Below are 20,267 nucleotides of genomic sequence, written 5' to 3' on the forward strand. Positions count from 1 at the left end.
TTTGTATCATTTTACAATAAAAACTTTCATTTGAAAGCATACTGTGAGTATAAACTGGGAAGGGGCACTGGATAGGTGTTCTTAATCTAAATTCTTTAAATTTCTAGGCTTTGGGGCAGCGTGAACCTTCTGAAACTATAAGATATTTTATGTTGATGAACGTGTTTCTAATTAGAGGATTCAGAGACAAGAGAGAAGGGAGAAAGACAAGAGTGAAGGATGACTTGAAATTTCGTGGTCCAAGAAACAGAGGAATGGAACATGCCATTGACTAGGAGGGGATGATTTCACATGGATCTGGGAATTTCAAGTAAAGCTGAGAGAGTGTGGATCAGGTGTTCAGTTTTGTATGGGTTAACTGTGAAATGTCTATTAGATAAGTTGAGCCAACTTGAACTAACTGAACAGAGGAAGGTAAGAAAATCCAACAAACAAACAAAAAAGCAAATGCAGTGTTCAGGTAAGTAATGATGCTTTAGCAAATGCTACAGAAATCCTAGGACTCATTTCTCCTGAGGGACCATTTCCAGTTCTGTGCACATGTTAATCTAGTCTTTCTCCCAAGTGAATTTAAAGGCAAAGATATCAATTTTACCTTTGAGAAAGAAACCATTTTCTTTCCATATGTATTTTTTTTGTTGTACCAGTGATATATAGCTATTAAAGATGGTTATAAATATTTAAACTATTAATGGTTGTGTTACACATTATAAATAGCTTTATGAGCTCACCAAGCACTGTAAGTGATATACTCTTGTTCCCCAAGGAAACGTGAATAAAGTCACTGCCACGGTGGAGGACATAAGGTGCATTCACCAGTGACAAATGAGTGCTGTGTCAGTAACAGATACTACATTGAGTTTGTTTTAGTCAGCAAAATCGGTGGCAAAGAGAGGATATTATGCAGACTGACCTCATCTAACAGTACACTAGGACTAAGAAAAAAGTTTAAATTCTTATGAAATTAACTTTACGACAGAGTGACAAAATAGTGGGGTTTTTTTAATCCTGTAATTAAAGTAAAACAATGTATCAATGGCATCAGTTATTCAAGAACCTTACATACCACATTTTGAATTTTTCTACTCTTACCTCTTTTTTCTGCCCTCACTTTTTCATACTCTCTCTCTTAGGGGGATTCCTCCTGCTTATATTTAGAATCGATGCTACAAGGTAAAATTAATGAGTTATCTAGGTAAGCAGCTATAGTATAAGATTCAGAAGGGAAGATGGGCCGACTTGACGAAGGTCCAGCTCCCTGGGCACAAGCTGTGTGGCCTTCCTTGGGTGGGTGGGTTACTTAATTTCCATGAGTCTTGATTGTGTTATACATATCCATTACTCTCTCCATGTCTCAACTTCCTCATTTGTAAAATAGAAATAAAACACAACCTGATAGCTGTTTAGAAATTAAGTGAATGAATGCAGAGAGTTGGGTATAAGATACTATATTATGTAAGATACTATTTTAATATAATGATTGTAATCATTGAGAGTTTCTAAAGAAGATAATATGTGTAAAGGGACTGTAGACTAGTTGTATTATCTGGCCCTCAATTACTCAGTTCCTGACTACATGTCAGGCTCCTCACTGGGTACTTATGGTGCATTATCTGTAATCTTTACAGCAGCCGTGAAAAGCAACATCATTTCTGTATTTTATAAGGTACTGAAACTGATATTCAGAGAAATGATGTTCTCAAAGTCAGACACAGAAAGTGGGAGAGCCAGATGTTTACTCCAGGCCTAGTCTGTCTAATTCTAAAACCTGTGCCTAGTCCCTCACCCACAAAGACAGTGTCAAGGGGGCCAGGGTGAGGGCCCTTGACTGAGCAGTCCTGTGCCCCAGGCAAATCCAGGGAATATGTTTAAGCTGAGTGTTCTCACCCATAAGATTACACTAGGTGATCTTTAGGACCTCAGAATAATTTCCCAGAATGAGTGAAGATTTGGGGATCTGTATGTTTTTTAAAGTGTGGTTGTTTTTGCAAAGTCAGTTATCTAATTAAATCCTTTATTGTACTTAGATTAGTCTCACACAAGTACTGACGTCGACACAGAGAAGGAATTTCCTTAGGTCCACAAAAGCAAGGGAAAGCTGCCTAGAGTACATAACCTCTGCGTTTGCTCTTTCATTTTGTTTGTTATACACATTAAACCTTCCCCCAAAAGAGGGAAATTTTATGCTGCAACAGAGAGTGCAATATATTTTCATGTACTTACATAGTCTGTTTCAGGTATTTTTTTAAGAATGGTTTATTAACTATTTTTAATAATAAGGAATTATGTTCATGTTATTTGCTCATTATTGTATTAAATATGGATAGATAGACTTGATTTAACTCTTCATTCCTACACAAAAAAACACGAATGTCCTCTGGAATTTAAAGAAATGAAAAAGAATTTATGTTTCTTACTTTTATTATTCTGTACATCTGGTCTTAAGAGTCAATATATCTGGACTATGTCAAGCCTTTTTCAGTCACTCTTAGACAACCCCCATTAGATAGAAAAGTTGTCTTGTATTACCTAAAACCCATACTACAAAATCCTTGCCATTTATTATGCAAAGCCATTTGTTAGATTTTATGAAGATACAAGGATACATATTCAGAATTGAAGATGGCTAAGGAGACTCCAGCATAGATTATTTTATAAGTATTTTAATACAAAAATTTTTAATGGAAATTTGAGATGAGAAATTTTACTTCTTTTTGATTAAAAATGAAAGTTAATAATGGATATAAATTAAAACACTAAATAAATAAATCAGTATAATTCTCTGATCCCTACTGCAACTTTATAATTCATAAAATTTCTGCCAATTTTGTCATATAGTCCTAATTTCATAAGAACTCTCACATTAACTAAATTAGTGTATAGCATTTGAAGTAACACATGAGATTCTGTTCAATAAAACATTATGTTGATTGATTGTGATACTTAACAGTGCTTAACACTTATTTCGCACTTTACATCCTCAAAGCACTTTACAAACATTAACCAATTAATCATCATGTCACTGTGATGTCAGGAAGGTGGTAGAATTCCCATTTCTGAGATGAAGGAATTAAATAAAGTGGCTGATGTCAGTGAAAGACTTTAGAAAGTCTAAATATTAATACCTCAGGAAAGTTTCAACTCAATGCCTAGAGCATGGAATTGACTGTGTGTATATGAAATAAAGAGAAAGCAGCGCAAGTTAATATCATATTACAATCTCAGCCACTGTTCAATTATGGCACTTAGAAGAATAAATGGCCATTGCCAACAACCCGTGTTTCCTTTCTAACCTTTGCTATTCCCAAAGAGCTATTACATAATTAATTTTGCCTAGTATTTTCCATTTTTAAAGTATAATTTTTTCATAATTAAAACCTCCCTGTGAATTTAAAAAGAAAATTGTTCAGGAATTTTCCGTTTTTCATCATTAATCATGTTTGAGGAAAAACAACTACTGGAAATGTTCAAAAAATTATTTAAAAAGGAACAATATTAACTTAGATGTTTATTTCTGGTCAGAATAATTGTTTTTTAAATATTAATCTTCAAAAATACTATCAATAAAAGTTCTACAGGTTCTTAAAGAAATGCTATTCAGAAAGTGTCACTATTTAAATTTTACTGAAGATTTTTATTCGACCCATGATACAGTACTATTGATTTGACTTCCATTGAAATTCATACTATACAGACTCCATAAGTATAAAAATATTTGGTTGAAGTATAATATAGATACAGAAATGACTACAAATCATACAGTTTAACAAGTTTTACAAAGCACAACTGGGTAACCACCAGATAGAGCAAGGAATAAAACTCCAGACATCCCTCATGTCCCCCTTCCTGGTCACTGCTTTCCAAAGGTAATCTCTCCTAGGACTCCTATCTCCACCAATACTTTGCCTGTTTTTGAACTTTACAAAAATGTAATTATGCACTATGTACTATTTTTTGTATTTTGTGACTGTTTTCTCTCAGTATTTTTCACAAAAATCATCCATGGCATCTGAGGCAGCAGTATTTACTCATTTTCATTGTCATACAGTATTACATTAATAATGTAACTATTAATTATGTAAATTAATAATGTATCAATTAATAGTGTGTGTGTATGTGTGACTGTATGTCTATACACATAACACAGTTTACTTACTTGATTGAGTCTACTGTCGATGGACTTTTGTTCCAGTTTAGGACTATTACATATAGTGCTACTATGAGCATTTTTGTATGTTTTGGTGTACATTTCTATTTAAATCTAGGAGCAGAATTTTTGGTTTATAGAGAGTGGCAAACAATTTTTCAAAATTTTTCTTCCAATCCATACTCCCACCAGTAGCGTATGAGAATTCCCTTACTCCACAGTCTCTCCAAACTTTCGTAAATAAAATTTTACTGGAACATAAGCATTTACATTAATTTAATATTATCTATGGCTGATTTCATGCTACAACCACAGAGATGAATAATTATGACAGAGATCATATGGCTCATGTATTAGTTTCCTTGGGCTGCCATGACAAACTATCACAAACTGGTTGGCTTAGAACAAGAAAATTTATTCTCTCACAGTTCTGGAAAGCAGAAGTCTGAAATCAAAGTGTTGACAGAGCAGCAATTTCTCTGGAGGCTCTAAGTGGGGGATTTTTCCTTGCCCCTTCCAGGTTTTGGTAGCTGTGAGCATTCCTTGGCTTCCTTGGTTTGTGCCTACAACACTCCAATCTCTGTCTTAACTTCACATGGACTTCTCCTCTGTGTGTCTGTTCTCTTCTGTGTGTCTCATAAGGATACTTACTGTATTTAGGCCCACCTGAATAATCCAGAGTGATCTCATTTTAAGATTCTTACTTTAATTACATCTGAAAAGACCCTTTTTCCGTATAAGGTAATATTCACAGGTTCCAGAAATTTTACATGTGTATCTTCTGGGGGTGGGAGGGCATTTTTCAGTTTACCATAGCCCACAATATTTACTGTCTGGCCCTTTACAGCAGAAATACATCAATCCTTAAATTAAAATATCTTTTATTATGTTTACTGGCCATTTGGATTGTCTCCTTTCTGAAGCACATTTTTCTACACACACATACACACACACAAACATAGCAAAACTTTTCTCTCATTTTGCTGCCCAAGGCTTGCCTTTTTAATCTCTAATTTGGGTATTTTGATAACAGTGGTGCTTAATTTTAATGTAGTCCAATTTATCCCCATTTATTTTATGTTTAGTATTTTTTATGTCTTGTTTGACTACCTCAAGGTCAAGAAGATGTTATTTTTTTCCTAAAAGCTTTATTGGTTTACCTTTCATATTTAATTATAAAGTCAAGAATTAATTTTGTGTGTGTGACATGATTGAAGAATCATGACTCAGTAGGAGGGGGACAAGATGGTGAGTAGGAAGACCCTGGACTTGTCTCCTTCCACAGACACATCAAAACTACAACTACATATACAGAAACATCTCTGAGAAGGACCTGAAAACTAGCAGAAAAGATTTTCCTCAACTAAGGATAAAAAGAAAAAGCCTCATGGAGATGGGCAGGAGGACCAGAGATGAGATCTGGACAGCGCCTACACCCCTAGCATGGCAACCCACAGGCAGGAAGAATATCACAGTCATGGAGGTCCTCCCTGAAAAATGAGGGGTCCAAACCATGCTTTGGGCTCCCAGCCCAGGGGACTTGCACCAGGAAGACAATCTTCTAGAATGTCTGACCTTGGAAAACAGTAGGGCTTAAATCTCGGAGACCTGGAGGGCTATAGGAAACTGAGCCTGTTAAAGAGCATGCACTAACTCACTTGCTCTAAGTCCCAGCACAGAGGCAGCAGTTTGAAAAGTACCCGGGTCATACATGAAAGAGATTCATTGACTAATTTTAGTGTATGTACCCAAGGGGCAGGAATCTCTTGGAACTCTGAGTATAGTGGGGGCTGGCAGGTGCCAGGATTTTTTTTGCTCACATTCTACTGAGCTGGCCTGGCATTGGAAGGTTCCATTCTGACTCTCCGCATCTACCTTAATGGCATAGCTTACCCCACCCAAGGTTCAAAAACAGACCCACCCCAGACAATGCTCCTCCATAGTGATGTACCAACACTCCACACTTGGCAGGTGCCCTTAGCCGGGATTGTCATCCCTCTAAAGAAGCTTCTGTCTCAAGGTCAATGTCACACACCAGAGCACCTGCAACAGTCACAGCCAGGCCTTACAGCCAACCACAGCAGAGGCCAGCCACACACACTAGCATGCCCACAGCAGTCACAGTGCAGCAACAACAGGAGGGCACACACAGCCCGCACAAGGGACTCCTGGAGCACCTGGCTCTGGCAACCAGAGGGATCATGGTCTGGGTCCCACAGGTCACCATCTACATAAAGCCACTCCTTCAGGAGAAGGAGGTATAGCTAATCAGCCTAATACATAGAAACAAACACAGAGAGTTAGACAAAATAAGAAGACAAAGGAATATGTTCCAAATGAAGGAAGACAAAACATTTAAAAAAAAAGACCAAAAAAAATGGAGATAAGCAACTACCAGACAAAGAGCTCAATGTGATGGTCATAAATAGGTTCACCAAACTCAGAAGAAGAATGGAGGTGAGAACTTCAACAAAGAGATATAAAATATTAAAAAGAACCAGAGCTGAAGAATACAGTAGCAAAAATGGAAAATACACTAGAGGGTACTAACAGCAGATTAGAAAATTCAGAAGAACTAATCACCAATCTGGAAGACAGGGTAGTGGAAATCACCCAATCAGAACGGGAAAAAAAAAAAAAAAATGAAGGTATTTTAAGGGACCTCTGAGAGAATATCAAGCATATTAACATTCACATTATAGGAGTCCCAGAAAAAGAAAAGAGAGAGAAAGGGACAGAAAACTTGTTTGAAGAAATAATAGATGAAAACTTCCGTAACCTTGGAAAGAAAACAGACATCCAAATTCAGGAAGCACAGAAAGTCCCAAACAAGATGAGCCCAAAGAAACCCATACCATGATACATTATAATTAAAATGTCAAAAATTAAAGATAAAAAGAGAATCTTAAAAGCAGCAAGAGGAAAACAACTAGTTACATATAGCGGAGCCCCCATAAGACTATCAGCTGACTTTTCAGTAGAAACTTTATAGGATGGAAGAGAGTGGCATGACATTCAAAGGGCAGAAAGGAGGAAACTTGCAATCATGAATATTCTATCTGGCAAGGTTAGCATTCAGAATTGAAGGAAAGATAAAGAATTTCCCAAACAATCAAAAACTGACCTTACAAGAAATGTTAAAGGGACTTCTTTAAACGGAAAAGAAAAGGCCATAACTAGAAATACAAAAATTGTGGCAGAAAACACCTCACTGGTAAAAGCAAACATATGGTAAAGGTAGGGGATCAAAGAACTATATAGATAGTATGAATGTTAAAAGACAAAAGTAGTCAAATCATCTATATTTACAATAATTATTTATGTGATACACAAAATAAAAAGACGTAAAATACAACAAAAACAAAAAGCAGTGTGTGGATATTTTTAAATATTTTAAAAATTAAGAAACAACTTTAAAGATAAGCACTAAAATGTTTACTGTAGTTATCTCGGGGTATTGGGATTTTAAGAACAAGACTGGGCAAAGGAGGCTATTCTCTTACTACTTTAATTAGTTTTAAGTCAGGATTGTGGGTAATTTTTGTTCTTTTTTTATTAAATAGAAAAAAGGAAAACACTTTAGGACAATCAGATATTCATGTAGTCCACATCATTATCTTTATAAGTGTGTTATTTGGTCAATATTTTTCTAAATAATCACACTGATTAATACTGACTTTCATAAATGGTAGAGAAAAAAATGTGATGGTTAATCAAGAAAGTATAATTTGCAAATCTACAGTCTAGCTGATACTTAGAAGCACCTAAAACTAAAATTTGTAATAAGATTAGAAAAACAAACCACTACGAATACTTCCCACATTAACCACATTTTGAAGACCCATTCTGGTTTTATTTTAATTTCTCACTTCTTGCAGTAATAATTTTTTAATTGAATTTTAGGGGTATGTCGATATGATGATACAGTGCCAGGTTGCCATGGAGCAAATATACCCCAAATGTGTAACTCTAAAAGGCAGAGAATGTTGACATATTCTGGCTACTGTGAATTTCATGTCTATGTCAGCCTGAATTGTACAAAACTGAGCTCCAAAGCTAAAAGTTTTGTAAAAACATTTTTTAAATGGTTTATTTATTTAATAGTCATATTGAAATCTATGTATCTTTGACTTTTCAAGTATCAGATACCTTTTAAAAATCAGGCCCATTTAATTGACTTTTTAAATTCCAATATCTATTTTAAATGTAAGTATTTTAAACATGTATGCTTGTGCATACTACATATCTAGGGGAGAGAGAGAGAGAGGGAGGGAGGGAGAGAAACAGAGAGAAGAATAAATTCTTAAAGCATAGATCATCCAAAAATTTTCAGCTTCTTCTTACTTTGCATTCCTACATCTTAAAACATCAAATTAAGTTTGAGATTTGAAATTTTGTAATAAAGAAAAATAATGTATACCCTAAGTTCTGCTCAATCAGTATTTTTTATTATTAGGTTCTAAGAGAAATTCTGAAAAAATTTCTATAAATGTGTTAGGATGCACAGGTTCCATAACCATAGAAAAATAAATCAATAGATATTTTGAAAAAGAAAAATGGAAAGGGGAAGATTTTTTTTTTCTCATGAAATGTCAGGAGGTTGTGTTTGTGTTAATGAGAAACATTATCTTACCAAAAAATCCTGGTATCCTCATTTCCATTTATATAGGCAATTGATTAATACTTAACTAATTGGCACATGCAAATGGGGATTAACTGAATTCACTTTTCTTCACAACTCAATGACTGTAATTTAGATCCTTACTTAGATTTAAATCTTTTATTATTTTTGAAGGTAATCATCTTCCTGTTGTTAGAAATAAAATATCAAAGCACCATGCTAATTATAGCTTATTTGTGTCTCACAAATTAGCTAATTAACATTACTGAAAAGTAAATGTACAGTGAGCAAAGTTTAAACTCCTGGATTGGAGTCAAGCCTTTTACACAATATAGTGATGAGATATACATGCTATTGAATGCCATTGGGTCTTTGAAGTTAATAACTATAGTTAGATATTCAGTTTTACTTCAAAAGAATAGCTTATCCTGTTGTTTCAATGCAATTACATCTGTGAACTTTTTGCAATTAGCTCTCCTAGATAGATAAGAGACATAAGGAGGTGGGAAAACAGAAAGATGTGCATGGTTGGGAAAGCAATCTTTTAAATAAAATCTCAAAAGGTTTATGGCATGCATGATTTGCTTGGGGAAACTATAAAATCAGCGTATTCATGGCTTTGGATTAGCTGACTAGTATATTTCAAAACCTAAGATTCTGGCAATGATAATTCCTTAGGTTCAGGGCAAAAATCTTGTTTAGCAGTTTATTTAGAGGGAAATAGCTTAGAAGTGTAATACCTTCTGAGATGTCTAAACCCAATTCATTCAGATGCAAACTTAACGTATGGCAAGATAGTCATGTAGATTGTAGGCACGTTTTTAGGAGTAGCTCTGAGTAAGCAGTGATGTAGTCTTTTCCAGAAATATTGGGAACAGGACTTGCCCTTGGCCATTTACATATCAAGTATTTATTGAGTAGCTACTGTATGTGTCAGGAACTGTACTACAATCTCAATACGTAAGAGTGAAAATGACTGGTAAGACTATCGTTACTGAGCAAAGGGCTTGCTGCCTGATGCACACAGAAGCCAGTACAATGGCTCCAGCTTATGAGAAAAGAGAAAGCTTTATTTTTAGGTCAACTGGCAAGGAGACAGGAGGAACAGCTCAAATCTGTCTTTCTGATCTGGGGTGCAGTCAGACTTTTATGAGTTGGAGGAGGATGGGGTGGTATTTGGAAGTGCTGGCAAATACAAGGTAAAGGACATAGGAAACCAGAAGTTTCGGAGCAACACACGGCTTTACCATACTCCATCAGGAAGAACAAGGTGACAAAGTCCTGATATTTACTATCAGGACTATAAGCCAGGCTGTATCTGAAAGGGTCACTCTTCAAAGAAGATCCAGCCCTTCTAAAATTCTGAGGGGTATTCCAGATTTCTGTTTATGGAAATATTATGGTCTTGAATCATTTAGGTTACTCCAGCTTTGCATGATGTAGCCCTAATGCTGTATCTGAACTCTCATAATCCCTGAAGTTGCTTTCGCATAGTCCAAATGTCTTGACAGTCAGACATGGCCTCACTCTAGCTACAGAAACCCCAGACAGGATCTCACTCTAATCAGAGAAAACCTGAGACAAATTTGTTAAATGGGCAGTTTGTTTTGGGGGGGTCCTCATCTCTTACCATCCTTTTTTTCTCACTTTCAGTCTTTGCCCCTTCATAAGGTATCTTTTCAGCTGTCTCCAATAAATAGTCTCACTATTTTCCATCATTCACCTGTATAATGCACCAAACTCCTGATTTGCCCTTTCTCTCTCCCCTATAAAAATGTGTTAATCCACTGTTAATCCCCTCACAGCCTTTCTAAAGAGTCTAATAAACTAATCTGTGTTCAAGCTGATAATGGCTTAAATGAGAGAGGGTATCAGTATAGGCATTCTGGAGAAAACTGACCTAACCAAAATGTTGAGGGCAAATGCTGGGAACAGCAGTTCCTTGAGTGGAAAGCAAACCCTCTACACTCTTAAAATTAGACCAAATGCAGGATTGCTTCACCGTGTTCACCGTGCTTTATAATGAACTTCAGGCCTCGAAAGCTGGCTTCCTAAATGATGCAATGCTTGTCCTAAGAAAGAAGGTTTGCCTCAAATAAAGAGAAGGGCTTTAAATCATCATGTGAATACAGAGAAAAAAAAATTTACTGGAAAGGGAGCAAAACCTTTCAGCTTTGACCCAGTGTTCCACAGAGTGGAAAACATTTACTTTGAGATTCCATACACAGGTCAATGTACCACAGAAGCCAAGAGCGGTTTTTAAAAACAATAACATTAACCATAAGCCACCCAAGAATCAGAGACACTTTTTTACAGACCAGTTTCTTCCTTCACATGCTCATTTTCAAAGCCACATGCGTTGGGGGAAAACTGTGCATCCTGCTAAAGTGGTTTTCAGTGTGTATGTGAATGTGTTTTAGTCCTGACATATTTTCCTATTGGTAAGGGTAAAAAAAAAAGAAAGAAAAAAGTCAAGGGAAAGAAAAGTTTAACTACTGCAAACTTCAATGTATAAAGAAAATTTTCCAGTAGTTTCAAAACTTTGGATAGAATGTTTAAAGAACAAGCTTTGTTTTGGCTATTTGCATTTTAAATGCCATTACCTAACAAAATAGTGTTTTGTTCAAAAAGGACATAAAATAGCCTTACTACAAAATATCCCTAAAAGATTGATTATGTGTCCTCCCTTTAATACCTGACTACTTCTTAGCCAATGCATAGTGTTCATTTCTTTCAAACTTTAACCCCAAGAAGACGTCCCTGGCCACCACAAGTCATTCACTCTTGTTACACTGCACCAATATCACAGCCTTATTCTCTAGGTGTTCAGTTCATTACGTCTCCCCAAATCAACTTCTCTTCAATCTTTTCCTTCTCTTGTAGATTTTAGTACAGTAACATCAAAAAATATGATGATTGAATGAGCAATGTATGAGTAAAAGAATGAATAAATGAACCAAATTCATTTACTTCCATAAATTCAGATAAATAGTTGTTTAGATAAATGTTATCCTTTGATTAAGAACCACCTGAGGGCTTCCCTGGTGGCGCAGTGGTTGAGAATCTGCCTGCCAATGCAGGGGACACGGGTTCGGGCCCTGGTCTGGGAAGATCCCACATGCCGCGGAGCAACTGGGCCCGTGAGCCACAATTATTGAGCCTGCGCATCTGGAGCCTGTGCTCTGCAACAAGAGAGGCCGCGATAGTGAGAGGCCCGCGCACCGCGATGAAGAGTGGCCCCCACTTGCCGCAACTAGAGAAAGGCCTCGCACAGAAACGAAGACCCAACACAGCCATTAAAAAAAAAAAAAAAAAAAAAAGAACCACCTGATATGAAAATAGAAATAAAACGTAAGCAGAGTGAATGACAGAGTCAGTTTATAATCAAATAACTTTTTCCTCTAGGTACATATTAGGTCATTTGGAAGGTTTTCTCAGACCAGTAAAGTATCATTTGGTATATTTAAGTAGTCATTTGCTACATAATACCCTATTTTTGTGAAAAATTCGTGTAACTCTTGACTCTTTTATAACCACAGAGCAGTTAAATCTCTGGAGAGTTAAAACTGCATTTTAGAACCATGGCAGCAATCAGCAGGAGCTGCTTTTCCAATTTTGTAGATTAGGATTATCTTTTGTAAAAATATTAATAATGCCAAATGAACTTGTGTAGTTGGTACACTCAGTGAAGCTTCCCTAGCCATTCTCATTTTAATAAAATGCTATTTTTGAAAGAGATGATATCAATAATACCCTAATATTTTAAGAACATAAACTGCACTTAATAATTTTGAGAGTATTTTTAGTATTATCCTCTTCAAAAACATTATCTCATTTAATTCCCACAATAAATCTAATATGAAGGTATCATAATTATCCCTAGCCTACACTTGGGGAAACTAGAGGAAAAGTAACTGACCCAGGCTAATTGAAGTTAGAGCTAAAATATGAGCCCAATTATGTCCAACTTCTGAGCTCAAGTAACCCTTATAGTATAGTCTCTTTCATCACTTACAACCACAAAAATGTTAGCTCCACAGGGCAGATTTACTTATCTGTTTGGTGCACCCTTATATCACAAGGGTTTAGTTCAATGCCTATCTCACATAGTGGGTACTCTAAAGATTTGTTGAATTGAAGAACGATAAATAATAAGGATTATCTTATATCAACACTATGCCATGCCTCTCGAATCAGTTCTTGACTCCATAAAGTTAATAGGAAGATATTAACCTGAAACAAAAGAATAGTTAAGATGTATAAAGTTAGTTAGCAGAATTCCTCACATCAGTCACATGTTTTGGTAGATGCCTCATCATCTGCATAAAGTGAAACTTTCTGGAACCTTGATGGTAGGTTGTATACCTTATGACCTCTCTTCAGTATTTATGATAAAAGAAAGACTAAGGTTCTTTTTGCTCCTGTTAAACACATAACTCTTAGGGTAGGCTTAAAATACATATGTATACAATTAAGTAATCTATTAAGCACAAAACAGTAAAATATGTAAAAAATTGCTAAATACAGAAGAAATTTAATACACTGAACCAGAAGATTCATGTACACATTCAGACTCCTTGAGCCAAAATAATCTGCTTGGTCACATTTCTCAAAATAGTTTTGGTGTTATGTATTATGCTATGCATATTATCTCTGCTGTATTTTGATTATTTCATAAAACCAAAACGTATAAACAAAGAGTGCACACATGGAATAAAAGGGCTATAAGGGACCAACAGGCTAAATGGCTTTCAATTTTGTAGATTATATTCAATCTGCTATTGTTTGTGCAAACACACCTCGTTCTTTCTTGTCTCAGAATTTTTCTCATGCTATTCCTTTACTTAGATTACTCTCTCTTTTCTTCAGGTAGGTATCCAACTGAAATTGTGCTCAGCTAGCTCAAACCTCATTTCTGTGAGGAATTCCCCAAGAAAAATACTGAATTTAAAGTTTGGAGGCAATCTAAGAAATGAAATAACCCATGTCCTCAGCTTGAATTTGTGTATAAATTTATTACTAATTGGTATTGCAACCTAGTCTTGTACATCACAAGAGACAAAAGTTTAAGATTCTAATCCTGACAGATAGACTCCAAAACCTAAGCATTTATCTCCAAGCTAGATATATATATATATAGATAGATAGATAGATAAATGATTGGTAGATGATCGATAGACACATACATAGATATAGATAGATAGATAGATAGATAGATAGATAGATAGATAGATAGATAGATAGATAGATATGTAAATGCATAATCACATATGCATGATTAAAGGTATTTAAAGTAACAGAGGTGCACAAAAAGTCTTCCTGGCCAGAGTTTATCTATGAAAGATTCATCCAAAATGTTTCTTTCAGCAAGGCCTTGAAGAATATGTGAGATTTGAATGGGCAGAAAGCAGAAGAAAAGGCTTGTTAGACAGCTGGAAAATCATGTGAAAAGATTCAGAAGGGGAAAGCAGACAAAATTGGATAAGTATTGGTAGGACATAGATTACTCCTAGACGAAAAATAAAATTAGGGTCATAAAGTGCTATTGATGAAAGAACTCCAATGCCAAATAAATGACTTAGTACTTTTTGAGATAAGCTTTGAGAGACATTAGATTCTTAATTATGGGAACAGTATGGTGAAAGAGATATTCATTTGTCAGCAGTATTCACTTCTCATCTTTCCTCTCCATCTAAATCATACTTTTTTTCAATGTAAAAACAAGACGACTTGGAGGTTATTTGCTGGAATTATTTTGAAGGCAAAAATTTCCAAGAAACCAACTCCAACTAATAAAAATCTGAATTTAATTAAATGAGGAAAAATCAAAACTTGTGTAAAACAAAAATAAATGTTACAACTGGCACACAGTAATATAGAAAAGCTCATTAATGAAAAAACACATTTTTTTTCAGGCAATAAAACTTAGCCAATACTTATGTGGTGGGAAATCTCAACTGACTTCCACTTTGTCAGTATTGTGGGATAGTTTTAATTATCAAGACTCCAGAGACTTCTCTCATGTAAGGAAAATATTACTTAGAGATATAGGATATCAACTTTCACCTTATATATTATAATACATAGAAGTTATTTTCATGGTTTTTCACCATGGCAGAAAATCCTTTCGAACAAATTACTTTCCAGTTTAGAATATTTTTCTGTGTATCAGTGGCCAACTCAATAATTCTGGATGCTTTGAGAAGTAAAGCACAGGACATTTTTTCATCTTTAAGTTGGCATGTTTCCTCTTCTACACCATAATATTGTACTTAATATCAGTTGGGTAAGCCGGAGCTGGCTGTCCTTCTGCCCTCTGCAAACCACAACCATGAGAGTATTTATCTTATTTGGGAGGCCAAGTTCAAGTAAATGGTTCTCAGATCAGGGTCAAAGGCATTAGCAGGTTGGCAAAATTGATTGTGGTAAAACAGAAATGCCCTTTGTAAAATAACATAAAAGCAAAAAATGTCCAATTACTTTGTGTTTCGGTTTAAAAATAATTTCCTATTGGATACCAGTTCCTCACTAAATACCAATAGCACATTGTAACTAAATTCACCAAATCAAATATTATTTGAATCCTTTGATTGCTTTCCCACATTCTATTTCTTTACAAAGTCAATAAACATTGATCTATTACATAGTCTCAGAATTTAAAATTATGTATTCTAAATGTCTTTATAGATATGAGGATGATTTTTGCTATCAACCAAAATTGAGATGGAATTATTCCTAGAGAGAATACTTCTGTTCTACCAAGTAGTAAAATATTAAAATCTAGTCAGAGTTGGCATGTGAGTCCATACTAGCTTGTACAAGTAGAAAACTTAGTAACTGAAATACCAGAATGGCATTGTGAAAAGACAGTTTTACATTAAATCTCAAGGAACTGTACCTTATCTTATAGAATATAATTATTTCACAACATGATAAACCTAGCACATACTCAATAAATACTTATTCATAGATATATTGTTTGATAATGTGCAAAGAGAAAACAAAGTCAGTAATCAAAGTCAGATTGATATTATTTACTTTCAGGAATACTTATATTTATTACATGAATATGAATAGAAACAGAAATCTCATTGTCCATGTGAAATGGATAGGCTATAAGTTCAGGCCAAATTAGAAATAAAAATATTACAAGTAAGTAAACAATTTTGGCCTATAATCATCTGAACATTTGGGGTTTTTTCCTGACCCTTGTGGAAATTTATAGTTACAAATCAAAGATTATTGTAGAACATATTCTAAAAATAGACTTCCCAACTCAATAATCTAGAAATAGTCAGAAGTCTTCTTCACTTTCTTCTGACAAAAGTGATGACACACATATTCTTATTTCACTTTCAATTTAGCTACACATCTTATTTTAAAGACCAACAAGTCTCAGATTTCCCTGGTGGCACAGTGGTTAAGAATCCACCTGCCAATGCAGGGGACGTGTTCGAGCCCACATACTGTGGAGCAACTACGCCCATGTGCCACAAATACTGAGCCCACGTGCCACAACTACTGAAGCCTGTGCACCTAGAGCCCGTGCTCTGCAACAAAGAAGCCACCGCTATGAGAAGCCTGGCACCACAGCAAAGAGTAGCCCCCGCTCACCACAACTAGAGAGAGCCCGTGCACGGCAATGAAGACCCAATGCAGCTAAAAATAAACAGATACATAAATAAATTTATTTAAAAAAAATAAAGACCAATAAGTCTCTCTAGTGTTCCTTGGGAGAATCATTAAATAAATAAGTCTCAGGTGCAGCAGCTAAATCACCTTGCCTACATTAGAGTTCCCTATTTGAGAAGCAGTTCATTTGCAAATCAATATCTGTAATTCAGAGCATCTGTCCATGAGATTTTCCATATGAGGCTCTGTTTGCTTTCTGTGTGCATGATGTCTCAACACAAGCTTCTACTATGGCCAATCCCTTGAAATTTTTGTGGTACCAGTTTTAGCTGCCTCCATTGATTACAAGTACCATGCAAACTTCATAGAAATATGCACACGAATCTTCCATTACATGCCCTTGAAGAAACTCTGGGAAAATTCTAGTGAAAACCATTGCTTTAGCATCTTCAATCAAAACCAAATGAAATAACAGTATGTTGAAAGCTATAAAAGGATATTATTTTTACAAAAAGACTTCTAAACAGAGCAATTATTGGCAAGGAAATAGAAACATAGTTTGTAGTTTTTAAGAACTACCTAATACATTTAAAAATAAAGGGGAAACTGCAGGGGGCACGGGTTCAATCCCTGTTTGGGGAAGATCTCGCATGCCACGTGGTGCAGCCAAAAACAAAAAGTAGAGAGAAAATGATGAAGTAAATATTGAGGAATCTGGGTGAAAGGTATTTGGGAATTCTTTGTACTATTCTTGCAATTCTTCTGTAAGTCTGAAATCATGTTTATAAAGATTTTAAAAGTACACAAAATACTACATGGATAAATATATACATAGAGAGAGAGATGTGGGAAACACAAGATACCTGAATCTGATCCCTAACATCCTTAATATTGTTTCTCTAAAAAATAAAAACCTGCTAATATTATTAATTTAAAACAATAAATAAATAAATAAAGGGACAAGGTTTTCCAGAGGATGGGGGTTTATAAAATATTTCAACTGACAGGAAAGGTTGAATTGGATAAAGAGAGTAGGGGGGAAAAAAGTTAAATTTGCCAACTAGGGCAGCATTAGCAACTTCAAAGAGGGACATCAATAAAGACTTTTTAAAGGTAAAAATCATCAGATCTTTCCTCCTGTGTCTACCAGTGAATTTGCCTACTAAGGAAACATTAGAAATTTGCAAGACAATATAAGTAAAAAATGTTCGGTGTTTGTTAGAATCAAAAGATCTTCCCCTTGTATTCCTCTTGGAACCATCAGATACCCAGTTATTAAAGCCAGGTTCTCAGAATTCATCTTAGACTCTTTCTCTCTCTAATTCCCTACATTCATAAATTGCCAAATTATTTTAAGTATCTTGATTCTATCTGTCCTATCCCACATCCTTAAAGAATTCTCTCTGCCATTGTCTACATCATCAATATTTTTCACTTACCTCCTCCTTCTCCTCACTGCACCTCCTTATTTCTCTAAACTTAGATCTTCAATATTTTTTAAATTTTAAATAAGCTCATGTCACTCGGATGTTTAGCATTCCTCAGAAGTCCATATTCTACAGGGGAAGGTCTAATCTCTTTGCACTGGTGTCCAGCACAGTCTGTCCCCTTGCCTAAGTCAATCTCATCCTTTTCCATAGGCACCTTCTAAACACATTGAGCTTATGATGGTTTCCCAAAGACATCATGTTTTTGTGTCTTGGAAAAAAGAATTTTTCTGTCTTTCCTTTCTTATTGCCTTACAAATCCTTACTGATAAATATGCAGCTCAACTGTCACCTCCTCTTTGAAGCCTCCTGACCCCACCTCTTGCCAAACTTCTTGCTCTCTCTTCTGACACATATCACTTTGTAATGACCTGTCATTGTTCTCACCCTCATCAGACCCTGAGTACCTCAAGAGCAGGAATTATTTCTTATGCAATTTTGTATGTGAATGTACAATGCCTGCAATAGTTGCCTGTTAAATAGGGTTCTAGACGTGAAGGAGTGAAATCAATGTTGTCTTAGGTCCAGTTGCTTTGAAGCAGAGCCTGGAATTGGATTTCTATGCAAGAGATTGATTGGGGAAGTGCTCTTCGGAGAAACCCATAGGGCAGCGAGGAAACAGGACATGGCCAAGAAAGAAGCTAAGCAAAGATGTGGTTTTAGTTGAGTCCTCAGCCTATCAGGAGCACTGGAGTATTAATGGCATACCCGAGTGTGTCCCACTGAACCAAAGCGATCAGGCTTTTGGACCCTGTGTTAATCACTGGATGCACTCTGCCAAGGGTTGGGGGGCAGTGCTGGTGGGAAGTAAAACCTCCCTCACCAGTTCCAGACCAGCAGCTAACGTCAGCCCAGGGAGGACAATTCCCTGTGAAGGGAAATAACTGTGAGCCTCTAGTAGCCAACACTCTGAACTGTGGGTGCTTGCACTTGGGAGGAATCTGTGTAAAACACCACCAGCTTCTACAACAATTCGTACATCAGCACAATCTCTTTTTTCAAAAGTAGGTTATCTAGAGATACTTTTCTATTTCATATCTGATTTCTCTCCTATTCCAGTGAATTCATAGCTCCACACTTTGAGGGATTGGCTTCTTCACCTGACATATTTGTATGTGCCTTTTTTTACCTGAAATATACATAACTATTAACTGTGCAAAGCCACACCAAGGACTTTAGTGAGCTGTAGTACAGTTATATTGTAGTACTGGTGCAGTAGTTCTTCCCAAGGAAATTTCTAAACAGATTGAACAGGAGTAGAGTCCCGCAGAAAATTGTTTCAACATCTAGTGCTAACTACACATAAATATAATGGGAAGTCACACCAAGTCCCCAGCAAATACTAAAAATATTTCTTTGGAACATTTGTTCTTTACACTTGCCATAAATTACCCTGTTTTCTATTGGGGTGGGGGAACCCTATGTGGTATATCTGATATTTGGTCCTCATTAACTTCACCATACATGGGAGTCAATAAATGGTTGCTCATAGAACGTGCTGAAGGCCTTATAAGACTAAGTCTGTGTGAGGTTTTATAATCTTTCCTGGACACATGGAACTAAATAAATGGTGTATAATCATATTCTAGGCATTTATCTCAGGATAGAAGCACTTTAAAGGTTTGCAGCCCATGAAAACAGTATATGAATAGACATTTATTAGTATTCATGCAACATTTATATGCACCTGCCCACACAGAGATAGACAAACAAAACAAATGGAAATGATCTTTCTACAATATTTCAGTATCCTTTCAGAAATAGCGCATTATAGTAAACAACTATTCCAAATATTTTTTAAAATGAACAGTATGGGGTGTCAGAGAACACTGGAGATAAAATCAAGCTCCCAAAGCAAATTGTTCTTCTATGTTATAAACAGAGAAATTAAAAACAAGGCAGAAAATTCCTGCTAATACACATGCCAATTTTAATCACCAGCAATTCAACGATGTGTGTAGCAATAAGAAGCTGCCAGCCTTTTAAAATTTGATTTTCCCATTTTGTATTTATTTTATTGGATTCTGACCACACGTTCCTATTAAGATCATAACATATTAATAGCAGAGAATTCTACTTGCTTAAAGCTAATTTGTAGAAGTGTTTGCAAAAGTACAATGGCATCGTATGGCACTTTAGCAATGGGTATGAAAAGGTACCCAACAAACGTCAATGGCAGTCATGTGTAGCTGAGGGCAGAGAAGAGTGTATATATATTTTTTTAATTCATTAGAGGTTTTTTTTTTTTTTTTAGAAATTCACGTTCTTTTATTTATTTATTTATTTATTTATTTATTTATTTATTTATTTATTTATTTATTTATTTATGACTGTGTTGAGTCTTCGTTTCTGTGCGAGGGCTTTCTCTAGTTGTGGCAAG

The 20,267-nt window shown here is 35.6% G+C and overlaps 2 long non-coding RNA genes across 2 annotated transcripts in view; one reads left to right on the forward strand and one right to left on the reverse strand.

Annotated features, from left to right (window-relative positions):
• The window catches only part of LOC309660211, a 385,318-nt gene that overhangs the window by 26,860 nt on the left and 338,191 nt on the right, over positions 1 to 20,267 (forward strand). The gene's annotated exons all lie outside the window — the stretch shown is intronic.
• On the reverse strand, positions 1,881 to 20,099 carry LOC309660180. Its single transcript, XR_014263241.1, has 2 exons — positions 12,096 to 20,099; positions 1,881 to 11,797 (listed from the first exon to the last, which is right to left on the reverse strand). It is a non-coding gene; the product is annotated as an uncharacterized lncRNA (long non-coding RNA).

Source organism: Balaenoptera physalus (assembly GCF_965194825.1).
Source record: "Balaenoptera physalus genome assembly, chromosome: 4".
Lineage (NCBI taxonomy): Eukaryota > Metazoa > Chordata > Mammalia > Artiodactyla > Balaenopteridae > Balaenoptera > Balaenoptera physalus.